The sequence below is a fragment of the Triturus cristatus genome, chromosome 1_1 (genome assembly GCF_964204655.1).
Source record: "Triturus cristatus chromosome 1_1, aTriCri1.1, whole genome shotgun sequence".
Classification (NCBI taxonomy): Eukaryota; Metazoa; Chordata; class Amphibia; order Caudata; family Salamandridae; genus Triturus; species Triturus cristatus.
The window spans coordinates 1160691535-1160710528 of NC_140579.1; the positions used below are offsets into that span (position 1 = coordinate 1160691535).

The window sequence follows — 18994 nt, forward strand, 5'->3', positions numbered from 1 at the left end:
GGTAATTATAGTGAATCAACATGTACTGCGTGTTCTTGTATAAGAGGGTAGCCTATTCTTCTAGTCAGCTGTGACTTGACATGAACAGATGTTAATCCTGATCAGGTAGGTGGTAACTGAATAAGGGAGAAAGGAGCCCCTCGAACTGGGGAACAAGTTGTGCTCAACTAGCTGTCTTTGTGTGATCCCTTGTTGTATGTCGTGGTAATTATAGGATGAACTCGTGCTAGGGCTGCCGTCTGGGCAGGAAGTCCTGGGTCCGTTTGGGACCGCGAGGCTGTGGCTGCCGTCCGGGCAGGAAGTCCTGGGTCCGTTTGGGACCGCGAGGCTGTGGCTGCCGTCTGGGCAGGAAGTCCTGGGTCCGTTTGGGACCGCGAGGCTGTGGCTGCCGTCTGGGCAGGAAGTCCTGGGTCCGTTTGGGACCGCGAGGCTGTGGCTGCCGTCTGGGCAGGAAGTCCTGGGTCCGTTTGGGACCGCGAGGCTGTGGCTGCCGTCTGGGCAGGAAGTCCTGGGTCCGTTTGGGACCGCGAGGCTGTGGCTGCCGTCTGGGCAGGAAGTCCTGGGTCCGTTTGGGACCGCGAGGCTGTGACTTGTAGGTCTTGGTATATATAGTAGGAATTCCCTGTCCTTAGGTGGTACATATATGTGGTTATTTAGGTGTAAATAGGCCCTAGGGAGGGGGTAACGTTCTGGTTTGGGTTAGAGAGGCTCTGTTGAGCGGGTTCTATCTGATCCGAAAACCCAAGCAGAACATTTGGCGTCACGAACCGTTTACGAAACCTGTGTGCGTTGTGTTGTATCGTGTTTGCTGTCGGCGTGTGCGTGGTTTTGTTTGTATATTCTTTGTGATATATTTGTGTGTCTAGCTCTTCTTCTTTCTTTTCTTTTCTTTTCTTTTTTTTTTTTTCTTCTTTCTTTTTCACGATGTTTTCTAGAAAATCTACATATACTTTTAAGGTGCCCGTTGATATTCCCGGATGGGATTCAACGCCTTGTGAAGCCTTAGCCCGTGAGTGGGCGGAGAAATTGAAAGCAGACTCTTAGATATCAATTGATTTATTTGCATGGGGGTAGACCATATGATGTGCTGGCTCGTGAAGTGAGCTACTTGTGCTGAGTTAGAATTGGTATGTGTGTGTTTACGCGTGTTTTGTAAAAAGTGCTTATAAATAGCTTGCTACGTGAGGCAGGAAGGACTGGATCCCTTTCGAGTGTTGGTTAAGGAATGCATATCTAATGTTTTCAGTTGCAAAGTGAATGTAAGATATCAGAGCATGACTCTGAAACGCGGGACTCCCTTGAGATTCCAGTCTCCGAAGTTGCAATGAAGGGTGTTATTCAGCAGGGGATTAATGACATTTTAGAGAGAGAGACAGCGGTGTTATTTTAATGTGTTGGTTAATATGCATCACACATATGGGCATTTGCAATAAGAACGTAGTGAGTTGAAAACAGAGCTAGTTGATGCCCAGTTTGAAAATATATCTTTGAAGACAGAATTAAACGTGTACCAGGCTGTGAAGTTGTTTACTTTGCCATGCCCGAATGATTCAGATGTGATAAATGTAACAGAGAATGCAGTCTGGCTACGAGCTACACAGACGGTTTTAATTAATTCTTCTGAGGAGCTTTCTCAGCCAAACAGGAATGTGCATGAAAGTAAACAGACTAATGTTTTAGGCTTCACGATCACCGGTTGCGGACATAAATCAGACATGACAGTGAATGATACATTTTGCTTTGAAAGAGAATTGCAACAATGTGCCCTTTTTTAGTTACAGGTAAGTGCAGGGAAATAATAGGTCACTTTTAAATTCAGATGCTGGACACATGTTGTGCTTTTGCGCACCAACAAATACTGGACAGAACAGAGTTAGAGTCAATGTGGTTTGCCTCTGGGAGATTGCACGGGTTATTAAGTGGCATGTACAGACAGAAATACAGTTTGCACAGGATTTGATCGACAGTCCTGAAGTGGAGTTTGAAACACAAGATTTCCCAGTGAAGGTGCCCTATGTTACGAAGGAAATTAATTTGAAACAGTACGGAATGCCTGATGGGCGTGAAGGGATCAGGGAGATCATGAAGGGCTTGACAGACTGAAGTGGTAACCCTAATTGTGTAGCCTGTGTGCTAATATACCTTCTTTGACTGATGCTGTCCCAGATATTGTTACAGAAGTAGCATGGGACTTGATATGTGCCTTTTGATATTGCCAATGCTTTTTTTCTTTTTGATATGTCAAGAGCAGTTTCGTTTTTTTTTTCTCATGGGGTGATAGACTAATGTCAGTTAAGAATTTGCTAGAATTGGTTGGACAGAATGGGAGAGCATTTTCAGATTAAAGAATGTGAAGTCTTGCTGGAGGTAAGGAGTGGTTACAGCTGTTTTTCCTCTCAGACATGTGAAGAGTTGTTCTGGGAGTGGGTCATTTGAAAGCGTCTTTCGGATTGATGTGTGGGAGGCTTGCAGTGAGATCATCCAGCAACGCTGAGCAGAGCTCGGGCTTTCTGTGAAGTCCGAGAAGGAATTCCTACGGGAGGGGTCATCCCATCTCAGCTCCTCTCCTCCGTAGGCAGGGACAGCTTCATGGAGATAGATGTCTGGGAGGCTTGCACAGGCGCAGGCCCCCCCCCCCCCACGAGGAGCCAAGAAACTTGGCAGGAGTGCAGATCACTCCGACCTTGAAGGAGATAAGGTGTGAGCTACAGACAGCCGGAGAAGTCTCTGCTTGTTATGTTTGGCAAGGGGCCATTTAGTGTCCGCGGAGATTTGTGAAGGGGGGCAGCGCCTGTGAGGAGTACATTGAGAGAAGTGAGAGAAGGAGACTGCCCCAGCCCTTCTTGCTGTGTATAGAAAAAGAGGGATTTTATCAAGACTTCAGAGGCTAAAGCGTTAGCAGTATTCTTACATGATTCCCCAGAGCTGGAGGAGACCTATGTAGACAGAAATTGAAATATTGTATGTTTAGAAATGCAAGACGGAAGAAGTGTACTTTTGAAAGATGTTTTTTTTTTTTTTTTGCAAGAAGAGTGATGCTTGTTTCTTTTTCAGATTCGCCCAGTTCTCCGCGTGTGAGTGGGACTCCCTTCTCCCGTGTGAGTGGGGCCCTCCCTCTCCCCCCCCCTCCCCCCTTCCCTCCCCCCCCCAAGCCTGGAGTGATCACCAGACGAGACGGTGGCGGCTGATGCCTGTGGCTATCCAGACTGGATGGGGTCCTCCCTTATCAAGGAGATACAGCTGCTACTATATACCGGAGAGCATGATGGACTGCTTCTTTCCAAGCAATATGGGATCAGCAAAGTGTGGAACTGTTTCCTTCACGTGAGGCCAACTTTATATGCATGAAGGCTGTGTGCCTTTCACACAAGGTGACTGCTTGTGTGACGGTGGAAACAAACGACATAAGTGGGAATTACAGGATGTGCTTTGCCAGAACTGTTGTCTCAACGTGAAGTTCGGATGCGATGGAAGGCGGCTGTGTGTTTTTTCACACTGAAGGACTTTTTTTTTTTAGGGATGGAGACCAATAGAGACGCTTTGCAGCGATCAGAGTAGATATTTTCTACGTTAGTGAACAGTAATAACCTGTAGCTGTTGCTACAATATATGAGTTTGGTGGTGGAGTTTCCAGTTTAACCATTAGAGGCATTAGGAGCATTCAAAAGCTTGATTCATTTATTTTGTGTATCCATTCGACATGTATCCAGATATCTATGAGCTATTTCTAGATGCACTTGAGTTGTTGCTACTACATGTGTTTAGAGAATGCAGACTTTATTTGCTCTAAAGTGATCATCATATACCTTTGATGAGTTTTTCAGGTTTGCAGTGGAGCATTTCGATCATAGTTGCTTTTTAGTCATGATTTGTTTTGAATTATGTATTTTTGTGTAGCCACTTCAACACATGAGTTGCTGTTTCAACATGTGCTTTTTAGTAGTTGTGACTTTTAATTTAGACATGTGGTTTTTAAATGGTTTTGCTTTCAATTGAGATATGCAGTACTTTAATGATAGTTTTGCTTTTCAGTTATGTAATACAGCTGCTATTTGCTAGATTTTGTTTTTGACATATGTGAATGGTGATGATCAAGGGTCATGGGGTGCTATGTAGTGAATCAGCCACTTTTGTGGTCTGACACCCTATGGTGGCCCTCAACCACCACCATTCTGTACTGACTTAAGTGTGTTCTGCCTTTTAGTGGAATAGTCTTTCCAAGAATAGAAGGTATGGTATGTTGAGGTGCAGTCTTGTGGGTGGTGGTGCACACATGTGCTCAATGTTGTATACTGAGGGATTTAGCGTATAATGTTATTTGGGTTAGGTGAATTATGATTTTGACCTATTGGCTTTGACGTGGTCTAATGTGATTCTGCCTTTTGACTCTACCTTGCTTCAAACTTTTTATGTGCACAGTGGTGCTTGTAAGTTGTGTGGATGAGAATTATTGGTGTTCCTGCTTTGGCAGTCTATAATGCCAAATCTATTGGGAAAATGGCCTGCTGGATGGTGAAATCCATTAATAATACTTCTACAGTCCTGTCTGACATGCTATTGGACGCCCAGGGTGAACGTAGGGCCATTTTTCAACATCGGGCGGCCATTGATTGTCTTTTGCTTAAACATGGACACGATTGTTAGGTATTCTGATTATTATCGGCATCTTGATTTCTATCTGTTGCTTTATTCAGTGTATTCCTTCACTACTTCAATTCTGCACACTTGGTACTAGAAATAGATTAGTTAGTTTTGTTTCATATTATTCTTCCACCGATGTTAGTTCTGTTTAATGAATGTATAATAGACTGAAGTCAAGGGTGAAATGTACTGCTCGATTTTTCCGGTCTTATTGTGTTGAAGGGTGATTTAGGTGACTTCAGTCTCTTTCCATTCAAGTCTAAGGGTTAGAGTAGTGTATAGAGCCTATTTATTAGGCACTCCGACATGATCCTGTGTTCTTCCCCATAGATCAGGGTTTGCATACATATCCTAGGGGATAGATTCGTTAGCATTAGGGGTAATCTGTTCTGTAGTGAGGGTATTTCATGGAGCCGTGCTGAATTTAGGCCTGGTAGGCCTTAAACGGGAGAGACTCCATCTTTCCTCCTGCTCTGGCAGCTTGGGATGTTTCTAGGTCATAGGCAGTGTTTTAGTTAGGAGGTGTTATTCGCTTGGAGAGAACCGGTTCAGGCCGGCCCTTATCGAAGGATTGTATTTTTCTTCATGCCGAAGACACTACATCAGGCCGGCCGGCTGGGAACGTGTCCTTGGCACGGGGAGGTACAAGAATTTGGTGGGCGGCAGGTTACGGGCTGGAATTTTCCATGAGGAAATGCACATCTATATTAGTGAAAGTTTGAGGCAGATACTGGCACTTTCTTTTAGTCCGTAGGCGGCACCTGGCTGTTAGCAGGAAAGCTACTACTTATTCCAGGGAAGACAGCTGACAAACTTGAAGGTGGAGAAAAAACCGAGAGACAGATATTCTTCTAACAGAATAGCCAAAGAGAAGAGAGTAGCCGATGAGGAAGAGGTCCCAGTGACTCGGAGAAGAGAGAAGGGAGTAGATCTGTGACTGCGGAGGTGTGACTTCCAGGCGAAGCCGAGGCGCAGACGAGAAGGGAACCTAGATGACCATTGAGTGCAGGCTACATACGACCAAGGTGATGTCAACCCCTTACTATTAGAGTGTACAACTTAATCTTCCACTTTGCTTTGCAGGTTATGTGATATGTATTATGTTCTGTGAGCGTGTATGTAGTAACTAGATAAAGTATTCAGTTTGTAGCTTTGCAGGTTATGTGATATGTATTATGTTCTGTGAGCGTGTATTCAGTTTGTAGCTTTGCAGGTTATGTGATATGTATTATGTTCTGTGAGCGTGTATTCAGTTTGTAGCTTTGCAGGTTATGTGATATGTATTATGTTCTGTGAGCGTGTATGTAGTAACTAGATAAAGTATTCAGTTTGTAGCTTTGCAGGTTATGTGATATGTATTATGTTCTGTGAGCGTGTATGTAGTAACTAAATAAAGTATTCAGTTTGTAGCGAATCAATATGTGCTGCGTGTTCTTGTATAAGAGGGTAACCTATTCTTCTAGTCAGCTGTGACTTGCAGGTAGGTGGTAACTGAATAAGGGAGAAAGGAGCCCCTCGAACTGGGGAACAGGTTGTGCTCACCCAGCAGTCTTTGTGTGCCCTTGTTGTATGTCCTGGTAATTATAGTGAATCAACATGTACTGCGTGTTCTTGTATAAGAGGGTAGCCTATTCTTCTAGTCAGCGGTGACTTGACATGAACAGATGTTAATCCTGATCAGGTAAGTGGTAACTGAGTAAGGGAGAAAGGAGCCCCTCGAACTGGGGAACAGGTTGTGCTCAACTAGCAGTCTTGGTGTGCCCTTGTTGTATGTCCTGGTAATTATAGTGAATCAACATGTACTGCGTGTTCTTGTATAAGAGGGTAGCCTATTCTTCTAGTCAGCTGTGACTTGACATGAACAGATGTTCAGTCTTTGTGTGCCCTTGTTGTATGTCCTGGTAATTATAGTGAATCAACATGTACTGCGTGTTCTTGTATAAGAGGGTAGCCTATTCTTCTAGTCAGCTGTGACTTGACACGAACAGATGTTAATCCTGATCAGGTAAGTGGTAACTGAGTAAGGGAGAAAGGAGCCCCTCGAACTGGGGAACAGGTTGTGCTCAAGTAGCAGTCTTTGTGTGCCCTTGTTGTATGTCCTGGTAATTATAGTGAATCAACATGTACTGCGTGTTCTTGTATAAGAGGGTAGCCTATTCTTCTAGTCAGCTGTGACTTGACATGAACAGATGTTCAGTCTTTGTGTGCCCTTGTTGTATGTCCTGGTAATTATAGTGAATCAACATGTACTGCGTGTTCTTGTATAAGAGGGTAGCCTATTCTTCTAGTCAGCTGTGACTTGACATGAACAGATGTTAATCCTGATCAGGTAGGTGGTAACTGAATAAGGGAGAAAGGAGCCCCTCGAACTGGGGAACAAGTTGTGCTCAACTAGCTGTCTTTGTGTGATCCCTTGTTGTATGTCGTGGTAATTATAGGATGAACTCGTGCTAGGGCTGCCGTCTGGGCAGGAAGTCCTGGGTCCGTTTGGGACCGCGAGGCTGTGGCTGCCGTCTGGGCAGGAAGTCCTGGGTCCGTTTGGGACCGCGAGGCTGTGGCTGCCGTCTGGGCAGGAAGTCCTGGGTCCGTTTGGGACCGCGAGGCTGTGGCTGCCGTCTGGGCAGGAAGTCCTGGGTCCGTTTGGGACCGCGAGGCTGTGGCTGCCGTCTGGGCAGGAAGTCCTGGGTCCGTTTGGGACCGCGAGGCTGTGGCTGCCATCTGGGCAGGAAGTCCTGGGTCCGTTTGGGACCGCGAGGCTGTGACTTGTAGGTCTTGGTATATATAGTAGGAATTCCCTGTCCTTAGGTGGTACATATATGTGGTTATTTAGGTGTAAATAGGCCCTAGGGAGGGGGTAACGTTCTGGTTTGGGTTAGAGAGGCTCTGTTGAGCGGGTTCTATCTGATCCGAAAACCCAAGCAGAACACACCTCCTAAGGGTGACCACCGGCAAGAGAGGTAAGTTGGATTGCTGGGGGATGCCTGGACACCGTCAGTCGGGCCACCCAAGGCCACGGGGCGTTGGGTGTAGGGATGAGTTTGGGCGTCTGGTTTCCTTAATAGCGCCGGTCAATGCCTGCAGATTGAGGCTGCAGGCATTGGGCTGAAGGTCGAGGCAGGTCAGGAGTCACCGGATCTCCGGTCAGGATCACTGGGGAGACCTCCTCTTGATTGTGGGCCACTTGAACTCTGGTCGTGGTCATCGGGTGCAGAACTGCGAATCCGGCTGGATCCGGAGCTTGTGCTGGGGTCTTTGGTTGAGCAAATCCTGTGCTCACGGGAGGCAGTCTCTTTTTGGCGAAGGCAGGGCAGGTCCTCCAGGTTCAGGATGGCTGCTGGACTCGCCGGGGTTTAGCTGGGAGCAGGTCAAAGTCGGGACAGGCTGGCAGGGCTGGGGCCAAAGCAGTTGTTGCCCTCTTCTTCCTCGTTCAACACAGTCCTTCGATCATCCTTCTTCTTCTTCAGTCTGAGGAGGCAAGGTTCAGGGCTGCTCCTAAATGCTACATTAAGGGGTGTTACAGATGTGTGGAGTTTGGGACCAATGGATCCCTTCCTTGGGGTGAGAATACCCCCTATTATGACACCCTCTAGTGGGAGGGGGCATAGGCCTCTCTCTGATTAGCTGTGTCTCCTCATCTTCAAGATGGGAGGGACTGAGACGTGTGCTTCACCTCTCCTCCCCCAACTGAGGGGTGGGGCTGGCAAAGGTGGGCACACCTCTCTTCCTAACTTGGCTTTCCTGCCGATTCTCCCGTCAAAAGTGGAGGTCAGAACTGGTGGGAACCAGTTGCTGGAGGCAGCAAAAGGCAGGGTCAGCTAACAAAGGTGGCATGCCTTTGAAACTTCCCCTTCTTGAACCCCGCCCATCCTGGGGAAGGAGGGATGACACCTCTGCCTTTGTTTCTGGACTTAGAGAGCGGAGGCCCTCTACCCAGGGGGCCAGAAACCTGTCTGTGGTGGCAAATGGCGGTTAGCCTTTCAGGAACCACACTAGGGCTGGTCGTTTTTCAGGGGTCATCTCTAAAATGCCCTCTGTGTACATTTTAGATAAAATCCCCCACTTGCATCAGTGTGGGTCTAATGTGCTGAGACGTTTGCTACCAAATTTTCCCAGGTGTCAGTAAAGCCATTATGGAACTGTGGCGTTTGTAATGACCAACTCCCAGACCATATACTCTTTAGGGCTTTACTGAACCTAAAATGTCTAAGAATGGACTTACACACCTCGAAGAATGGACATGGACACTGTAGGGATACAGTGCTCATTCAGCTGTACCCTCAACTGTGGTCTAGTGCACCCTGCCAGATTGGTGACTTACCTGGGCCACAGACAGTGGGTTGCAGGCATGGCTCACAAGGATGTGTGCCACGTTGACTCTTCATTTTTGTCTCCGCACCAAAACACACAGTCTGCAATGGCAGTATGTGGGTGTTATGGTTTAGGGTCTCTAAGAATGGCACAATAGCTGCTGCAGACCTTAGAGGCCTTCCTTGGCCACAGTGACCTTGCTACTCCTGGTAACTTGTACAAGGGGTTTACCTGTGGGCAGAGATGTGCTAGTTGTGGGCACACATTTACAGATTTGGGGAAAGAACATAGGTACTGGGAACTGGTTGGCAGGATCCCAGCATACACTCAGTTAAGTTTGAATCAGGTATCTGGCAAAAAGTTATGGCGTAACCAGGCAAAAACGGGCACTTTCCTACACAAGTGTTAGATACTTATTAAAGATTGTGAGAATAGCATGTTGCTTGGTTTACAGAGTGAAGTCTGGTGGTTGGGCGGTGAAGCAAGAGCATATACGAGCTAGGTTAAGTTTTTTCCAATGTCTACTCTTTGGAAAGTATCCATTTTCCCAGACCTAATAGTCTAATCCACTAGCAGAGAAAACAAAACTGATATTAAAGTGTTCTGTCTAAAACAATGAAAATGAATCAAATCGAACCCTTGTTTCATTGAATTCCCTTTCCACCCTCTGTGTGTCTTGATTGTGGCAGGAACCTGCACTTTCCCAACCCCCTCCTATTTACTATCATCTTTTCTTCATTCCTCTTCTGTTATCCACATTGCCCCCTCACTCCTACCGCATCTTTTTTTTTCTTTACCCTAGTCCTTGATTCCCTGCTTGTACTATAATGGCACTATCATTTCTTTTGCCTTAGTACCTCTAAGCCTGCGATCTCTCAAGTATGCTTCCCCACTTATATCTTAGTATTTCTATACTTGTCTTATGTCTTGTACTTCTACGTTAATAGACCATCAAACACAAATAATCCTGCTATTATGCTTGTATCCCTACCCCTACCATTTACTGCGTACCTCTATCAATAATATTTATTCAACCCTTGCTGGCCATACTCTAATTCCACTACCCAAAATTGTAGCCTTTTAGTTCTACACATGACTATAGCTTAGTACTGGTGTACCCTGGTACTTCACCGTACATATTGCTAGTTCTTCCTTCTTTGGGAAATTCACCAAATGCCAATCAATTCACCATTTTGGTCTTTTCCTGAAATGTGGTAAATCCATTTTAAATGTATTCTTGTAGGCTACATCCCTATAAGGATAACATTCTGTAATCTATACATTAGTGATATCACTGGCTAATGTTAAAAATTTGTATCAAAATCTCGTTGATTTGCGTTAAGAGCCTAGTGCCAGATGTACAAGGTGTTTTTTTCCGTCGCAAACGGCATGATTCTTCGAATCGGGCTCTTTTCGAGACCAAAAATGATTTTTCAAATGTGCAAAAGCACAAATTGCGATTCAGTAACATGCTACCGAATGGCAATTTGTGTTAGCAATTCAGTATTTGGAAGGGTGTGTCTAGGGCACCCCTTCCAAATACTGAATTAGTATGTTTTGCACCCAAATTCCAGTCTCAAACATTAATACTTTGCCACCAGTTTAAAACTGGTGGTAACTCAATGATAAAGGGAAAGGGGTCCCTTCCCCCTTTAAGAATGCTTAAAAAATATATTATAAGAGCATGCAGTGGTCCCTATCTGCTCATAAAAAATAAATTTTTCCTTTAAAAGCAGGAACTTCAGTAAAGAGCAGTGGCCACTTTCAGGTGGCACGCTGTACATGAAAAACAAATCCATGAATTCAAAGGACCAAATAACCATGTTATATATAGTAACATAGGTTGGATGTAGTGGAGGCCCTTAACCTCTAGTTACTCCCCCTTACCAACTGTGCATGGGATCTTTAAGTACGAGGTTCCTTGCTCCTGAACACAGCAGCCATGCAACAAATTGAAAACAAATCGGCTCCTGACCTTACAGGAAATTCATTGTGCTTAAAGTCTACCAAACTAGACCAGCTTCCAGGTTAGTAATACTTGATTATTTATTTTAGATTTGTGTGCATAGTACGAATTAAATTGTTTAAGCTCATGACTGCAAAATAAATAATGAAATTATCAATAAATATTTGGGTACTGAACATCCTTACTGAGCTTCAAGAGTCTTTCCGAATCTCGTCAGTGTAGGTTTGATACTTATTTTCAATGGTAGCGCAATGACAGAGGATCAGTGACAGAATCTGTTTTAAGACCACATAAATCTTAGAGATTAGTTCTCCTCTGTCCGTTCTTACTCAGCCTGTTTGATCTTTCCTACACTAGGTAAATCAAAACTTGATTCGTCCTCTAGAAATAGGTGCGGGCCACAAGATAAACCTAGATGAACTTGGCCTGGAGACAATGACTGTTACCTTAATAGATGCCAATCACTGTCCGGGTTCAGTCATGTTCCTCTTTGAAGGGTACTTTGGCACAATTCTTTATACAGGTAAGTCATTGCAAATTACCAATTTGATATCGTGGTTGTCACCGTATGTTTGTGCATTGAACTATAAGAAATCTAAAGTTCCAGTGACATCTATATAAATGTCTCTCTTTTCAGTGTGGTTATTTACTACTTTCCTCAGTGCCAGCTTCCAGAAGAGCAGAGAATGTGACAATTTGTTAGTTAGCAATAATCCTTTAAATCTGAGCCTTAGATCTAATGTAATTTGGGGGGATTGTGTTCTTTCATGGCATGTGAACAATAATAAATGCATAGTAATTTGCCACTCGTTGATTTGATGGGAGGCAACAAGCACATTCAACACCAAAACTTATTAAGCTGTTATTCATGACTTCCTGGTTTCTTAAAATGGTAACAATGGTCCACTGTTTTTAAGCGTCCTTCAGGCTTCAGTAAAGTAGAACAGATGTATTTAAATTGAGCTAGAATTCATTTATACTGTATTGAGCTACCCTGAGACATAGCACATACCAGAGTGAGGGTTCTAGTACATTTGGAAAAAGATGATTGTGTGAACTATTTTATGCACCATCGGACTTGGACAGCCAAAAGAAGGTTGTGACTTGCCTTTTCTCCATCTGCTACTGAGATTTTCACTGGCTTCATTGATGGGTATGGGAAGGGATGTTCCTGGAAAAAGTCCCTACTGTTGACTTTTTCCACCATGGTGGGAAAACAATACATCTATTTAGTCTTTGTCATCAGATGCAAAACCAGTGATAACTTAAAATAACCATTAAATAATCTTGCCTACTTTTAATGCCAGGCACAAGGTCATCACAATCAACCAAGTAGTCATCTGATCATTGCATACTGATGTAATGTGACCTTGTGGTAGACATGTAGGAACATATTTGGCTTCTGTTCACTCTACATTACACTATGAAGTAAAGATAAGTGGGTTGGTTCATGCAAAGCCCATAGTGCCACATGTAGCATCAAATATTTCTCAAATTCAAAATTGAAATCACCCTATTGATCCAAGAAGATTTCTACAAAAAGCATCTCGTAGGAACCACCTAAAACAGATTGAATGTTCCCTCTCCCTTAAACTAAATACAGTACAAATACATACAAAAGCATAGGGAATAATAGGTTCCTGGAGAAACATGATTTCAGGGTGGTAACGTTGCAACAGATTCTACTATGTGTGCACCACTACAGCTATTTTTTCGCCCATGGCTCTGGGCGAAGATTTCTGTTACATCACTATTCATTCACAACACAGTCACCACCTACGCTTTACTGTCAAAGGCAAATACTTCCAGCTCAAGGCCTTACAGTTCAGCCTTAAATTTGGCCTTTTGCATCTTCTTAAGGTGCATGCTTCCAACCATCTGCAACTGTTGAAGAAAAGTGTGTATCCCTACGTAGATTATTATCCACTCAAGGCTACCTGCTAGAGAGCCAGGAAGGTAGCAGATACCTTGATGCAAGTACAGTACAGAATTAATTGGACATAATCCTCTGTTCACCATTTATGACCTATTGCCTGTAATCAGTGCTTACTGGTAGTGTAACATAAAATGGTTGTGTACTATTAAAAATATGTATTGTGAACGTTTTTGTTAGTTACTGATTTTTAATTGCTTGTTTATATGATATGAATATGTTACTCATTAATGTTTGTTTGCAATGTTATGTAAAAGCATACAAATGTGTTTTGTTTCACGAATGGTTTGTGCATCATTTTATTCATTATCTCATGGAAGTATAACTTCTACGCTGTGGCCTGATGGTAGTTCAGTGTTAAATCAAGAATTGTAGAATATGTCATTGTGATTTACTTTAACTTCTAAGAACAAAGTGGTACATTCCAAGTACAGAAATTACCTGTGAGTCTCTAGCAGGTCTGAAACAGTCTCCATGCTATGCCCACTTTCGCCCTCACTCTGTGCCTGTCACTTTCCAGGAGGCCTTTTTATGCCAGTGAAGTTTGTTTCAAGAATTGCTTGATTTGTAGGAGTCCTCCTTAGTGCCTGATTCCTGTGCATGCATCTGATTTTGGTTAGGTAATGGTCAACTGATCTATATTGATATACATCTTCAACACCAGAATTGTTGGATCTTGATTTCTTAAAGAGTTTCAGAGATTCCAATGCAAATGAACCATAGATTGTCCTACTGTTTAAAAATACTACCAAGACAGAGAACTCTTTTTTCCAGGTGTAAGTGACATTAATTGGTTTAATACCTGCTTTGCTGTCAGGTAGTATTAAATATCCAGAGCTTATTTTGGTTTTAACCGACTATAACTGTTTTTCTCTTCTTAAAAAATATCAACAAGTAAGCCAATATCCATACTGGCTATCTGACAAGAGGCTAGATGTAGTCACACCTTGGCTAGCCACAAATGTTAAATTGCTCAGATTTAGTCACTAACTGACCTCTCACCCAGACAGACCTAGCTAGGAAAACCAAGACTTCATGGTTCCACTTTGCGCTGTTGAAGGAATTGAAGGAATGAAGCTCTACCTCCCAGAACAGTTGTTTAAGCATGGTCTTCAAGCATGTGGATGGGGAAACAGGGTGCTCACAAGTGCTTGCTCAACTGGCAACCCTGACTCTTCTGTTTGTCTCAATGAAGGAATTCCTACACGCTGCCCATCTACTCAAAGTACTGAAGGAATGCAACACATCAGCTCCACTTGAAAGGATCTGCTCTGGTTGTCTTTCTATGCGTGCGCCTTCTTCAAAATGTGATGCCTTTACTACGAAACAACAGGAACTGGTGCACCAGTAGTCATGTCTGAAACCCTATCCGCGCAGGCACTCATGGTTGCACAAAAAACTCATCAGGCAGAAAGGCAAGAAGCTCAAAAAGAGAAAAACAGGAGTTCAACCTTTCCCATCCAAACACAGGCATCATTCTTGTACCATTCCTCCTATAATTCAGAAATAATTTTAAGACCCAGCTATTTTAATGATCACATCATGAACCCATGATAAGAATCCACCAAATTCTACAATCCTCTGGCCCAGCCTACGAACTCCAGGGTCTCCCTTCATCTCTATAGTACACAGTCTCAAATCATTCTCTGTTCTCATACCCACCTCCCTGCTTAAATACTGCACTTTATTGCCGAACTCAGGACTGGTTCTGACTCATTTTTTAGGTCTCGCCTTGGCAGCGCATGCGCTGTCTCAGCAAGACCTAAAGTAATCCCTATATGTTGGCAAGCAGCCGGTAGTTTTTCCGGCTGCTTGCCATTGGCTTAGTGTTGGCGTACTGTTTCTTACCTTGTTTTTCAGTGGCCCAACTGACTTCCATGTAGTCCGGAAGCAGCGGCCACCAACTACAGTTTTAGTCCGCACTGTTCGGACTTTTTGTTTGTCTTGCGCATCGCTGCCTGACCTAAACATGGCAGCGGCGTATGCGCAAGACAAAACAAAAAGCCGTCCGGTGTGCGCGAGGGGTGGGCAGCGCATGCTGCTTGTTTAAAGTCACTTCATTTAGTTTAGCCGACCTCGGGGGGGTTAACTTGTGTTTTGTAGCGGCCATATTGGAACGGAGTTTTGTGTTTCCAGACCACCTCGCATACCACTGAAAACGAAATAAGGGCATTTTCTAATCTGTCGAATAGGTTTCAACAAATACGACGAGCCGCTGAATATACCATAAATTTTTGTAAGGGGTTACATGTTGCGTCTGTTGTGCAGACCCTTCCTCCGGTCCTCGATGGAGGGGCTGCTCTGCATGGAGTCGAGCACCTCCATCTGACCTCCTTGTGGTGCAGCCGGGGACTCCGGTGTCACCCTGCTTGTGCTTTCTTCCTGGTGGGTGCTGGGCAATCGCTTTTGGTGACTTCCCCTTCGCTTGAGCACGAGAATGTAGCCTTGCTCATGCTCACATTGGCAACAAAGATGTTTTCTGCTTCAACTACGGGTCCAGTAGAGCTTCTCTGACCTCCGTCCTTGGCTTTCTATCGCTGTTTGTCTTCAGCTGCTGCTGCGCTCCAGGTAAGCATGGCTGAAATGCAATTTGTGTCTGCCACTCCAACGCTCACCGCCTCAGAAGCTGCTTTGTTGGCTGAGTGGCCTTCAGAACTTGGCAAGTGTCGGGGCCCTGACTGGCCCTCTCAAAGGCCTTGGGACAAAGCTAGAAGACTTTGCACCTGTTAGCTCGTCTTTCTTGTCTCTGGCTCTGGCCCTGTAGACAGGTTATTATGTGGTGCTCTAGGCAACCTCTTCAGGCCTCTCCACCTTTGCCCTCCCCCCGATGGAGAGTAGGCTCGCAATGTCCCTTAGAGTGCGTCCCTGTTTGCACACACCGTCGGCACCCGGTCTTCGGCTGGTGTAATTCTCGCCCATCTTTGGCTGAACCTTGATACATGTATTTGTGTGTGAACAGGGTGGGCTTAAAATCAGGAGAACACACAGCGTCCGCTTTGTTAGTGCAAATGAAACAAGCATTAAAAATGCAATAGGTCTCGCCTTTAATTACGTTAAAGCCATTTGCTTTGCTGTACAATACCATTAGCAAAGCAAATGGCTTTAACTTAATAAAAGGCGAGACCTATTGCATTTTCAATGCTTGTTGTAAAATGTTGGGTTAATAGACCGTAGGTCTACATGGTTGAGCTCCTGAATTTGTTCCTGTCATGGTTTCATCTTGTAACAGGGAATGCCCTGCCCTCATAGTGCCTTGAATAATCTATGCAGTCTTGCAAACACAGTCGGTGACCTGTGATCTTCACAGACCGGTTAGTAGCCTTCCAGCGATATCATTCTCACCATTTTACTGACCAGCCTAAAGGAAATGTGGACCAGTGGTGAGTCCGATCCATCCTGTCTAATGAAACTCTGCATATTATTCTCCCACAATATCTGCATTTTGCCCCACCAAAGTCACATGCAGACTTTTTCAGGGACCAACTTACTTCTTTCATTGATTTGTCTACACTCTGAGGTTTCTTTCATGAATTGTTAGATGGCGTTTTTAATCTTATCCCTCATATACCACATTCCTCCTAGATCAGGTTGAACGGAAATTTGTATAGCTGTCATGCTGCCCTCTTCCATTTTCCACTTGTGGCTCATAGGGGATGGAACATATCCCCTGCCTCTCAGCTTGGCAAGCGGGAGTGTTGGTTAAATACTATATATCACTTGAGCTTCAGGTTGCAGATAGCTAAAATGCTTTGTCCATCTAAATGTTGAAAGATTGTGGTCTCAGGATTCAGTTAGTGCAAGCTCTTTCCTGCTTGGTATTTTCTCAATTTGACAATAGTAACCTTATTTATTAGGACTTTCAGTATATCTGATGAAAATATTTGCCTGTGAGTCTACAAATACCTATCTTGGAGATATACATTTGCTAGCAGTGGAGAAATGTGTTAAAAAATAAGTTGATCAGTGTTGTTCAATCTGGACGTTCATGCTCACGAGCCTCTCCTCCTGAAAGATGAAACCATTTTTACCACTCCCGATGTACACTGCTTTCGACTTCAGCAAGGCTAGTACCTAAAGTGGCTGGGCGGCGTGGAGGGTTTGGGGGGGTTTGGGCAATAATAATAAACTAATTTAAAAAAAGACTTATCTGCCATCGACACTGCCGGCTGCCTCAGCGTTCCTCTCCAGCTCTTCTCCTGGCAGTCCATAGGCCACAGCACAGGCTCTCCACCAAATTCAGACGCTGCTTTCATTCTATACCTAGCATGAGAGAAGCGCCTGGATTGGCCAGAGTGGGCTGGTCTGACGCTCACTCAGAAACAGGGAGCCTGTGGCTTTTCTACAACCTGGATGTGCAACACAGCTAGGTTGCAGAAATATAAGTGCCCATGTTTGACCAGCCTGAGACAGCCGGCCAAACTGACATGCGCACTTATCATTGTCCACCACTCCTCCTCCCCGCCATGGCCCTGCCCCAGACTCCATGGCTCAGGCTGCTAAGGCACTGATAAATAAAGTGATAATAAAATTGTATTGGGTTGGCGCTCCTCCACTATTACAGAGGACCTGCGCCTGCTACTGGGATTTACCCCCACATGGTTCCACCTCAAATAAGCATATGGGGTCTTTAATATCTGTTACATTCGTATTAATTGAACGTTCAGTTGTCTCTCTGGACAACACTTGTTACACCTAGAATTGGTTTCCACCACTCTGTATGAACCACGCCTCCTGTTTTCAGACCCAGGATCTCATGCCACTAAGAACTCTTGGGTGCATTTAATATCTGTTCATCTGGTTAGGCAGGATCAGCTCCTCCAGCCTGGAAGGCTATGACACTGAGTGATCCTATTCGACACATGCATCGTCTAGTTGTTTTTTTCCCAATGGCCACCGCCATTGTACCTGTAGTCCGTGGGAAGAGGAAATGTGGATTTTGTTTGTCATTGGGTGTCTGCAGTGGTGATCCAATGCTGCAGTTCCTGGTCTTTTGTTAACTTGTTCTTGGGTGATGTTGGAATGTCTAGCTTGTGGCATGGAATAGAATGATCTCAGGGGAAGGTCATGAGTCATTCATTCCGTCAATGAACTGGCCTGTCGGTGGTACCTCTCATGAATAAAGAAACTTATAAGGTGTAAGAAGGGATGGAGGGGTCTCAATCCCCTGTAACATAAGGACCAGGATACAGCAGTAGATTCAAAGGATGTGAGCTTTTATTTACATAGTTCCAGCTCAAAGAAATAAGCAGACCACCCAAGGAACAGTCTCTGAAGAAGTTGGAGTTCTCAGGGAGCTCTGAGTAGTCCGGTCTGGTCGTTCTCCTTGTCAGCCAGGGACGCTTCCGGCTTGAATGCGACAGGGGTCCAGAGGAGTCTCTCGGGTATAAAGGAAACAGAAACTGGGGGTTACTTCCAATATCGGGAGTTCCGTATATGAAAGGAGGGGGAGGGGAAGTGACGGGATCACCAGGGAACCTTTACCGTGCGAAAACGTACTCGTGTAGGGGAGGTGCGCTTTCTCTTGAAAAAAACCCACCCAACCGTCCTGTGACCACCGTCACCCACCCCTACCTGACCTGTTCCCTCCCCGTGAGAACACGAGCCCCCTTAATCTGGCCCGTACCTTGTGGTGCCACACTTCTCCAGAAGTGTGGCGGGGCGGAGCGTGGTCTCGTTGGCCTCCCGGCTTTCTCTGCTCCTGGGACGCCGAAGCCTCTGGATCGTCTCTCTTCTCCTCCTGCGGCGGCACTGCTTCGAATTCCTCCGACTCCTGGCTCCTAAGGACCTCCGTAACTGTTCGGGACGACTTCTCCTCTCCTGTCTGTGTCGCACCGTGTTCTTCTGGACGCCGTCCTATGAATGGCACTGAGGCTTCTGATTGGTGGACGGCCGGTGATGTCAGAGGCGGGGTCCCCTCCTCCGGGAATGTCCGCTCCGTCTTAAAGGGACCATGTCCATCCTGCAGTCGGGGCGGAAACGAATACGGATTAAAGTCCTCCCCCAGCTCGTGGCAGGTAGGGACCCCCTGACACATCCCTCCCCCGGGATTTGCCCGATTGGGGGAAAAGGGAAATTGGGACAAGAAATCAGCATTCCCCTGATCCAGACCTTTCCGATGCCGAACTTCAATCTGAAAGGGTTGTAGA

The 18994-nt window shown here is 45.1% G+C and overlaps 1 pseudogene across 1 annotated transcript in view; it reads left to right on the forward strand.

The window, feature by feature from the left end:
• Positions 1-18994, forward strand: part of LOC146871794 (5' exonuclease Apollo-like) — a 199476-nt pseudogene that overhangs the window by 57853 nt on the left and 122629 nt on the right. The window contains exon 3 of the transcript XR_014979946.1: positions 11273-11438. The product of XR_014979946.1 is annotated as a 5' exonuclease Apollo-like (transcript). The remainder of the gene's footprint in view (positions 1-11272; positions 11439-18994) is intronic.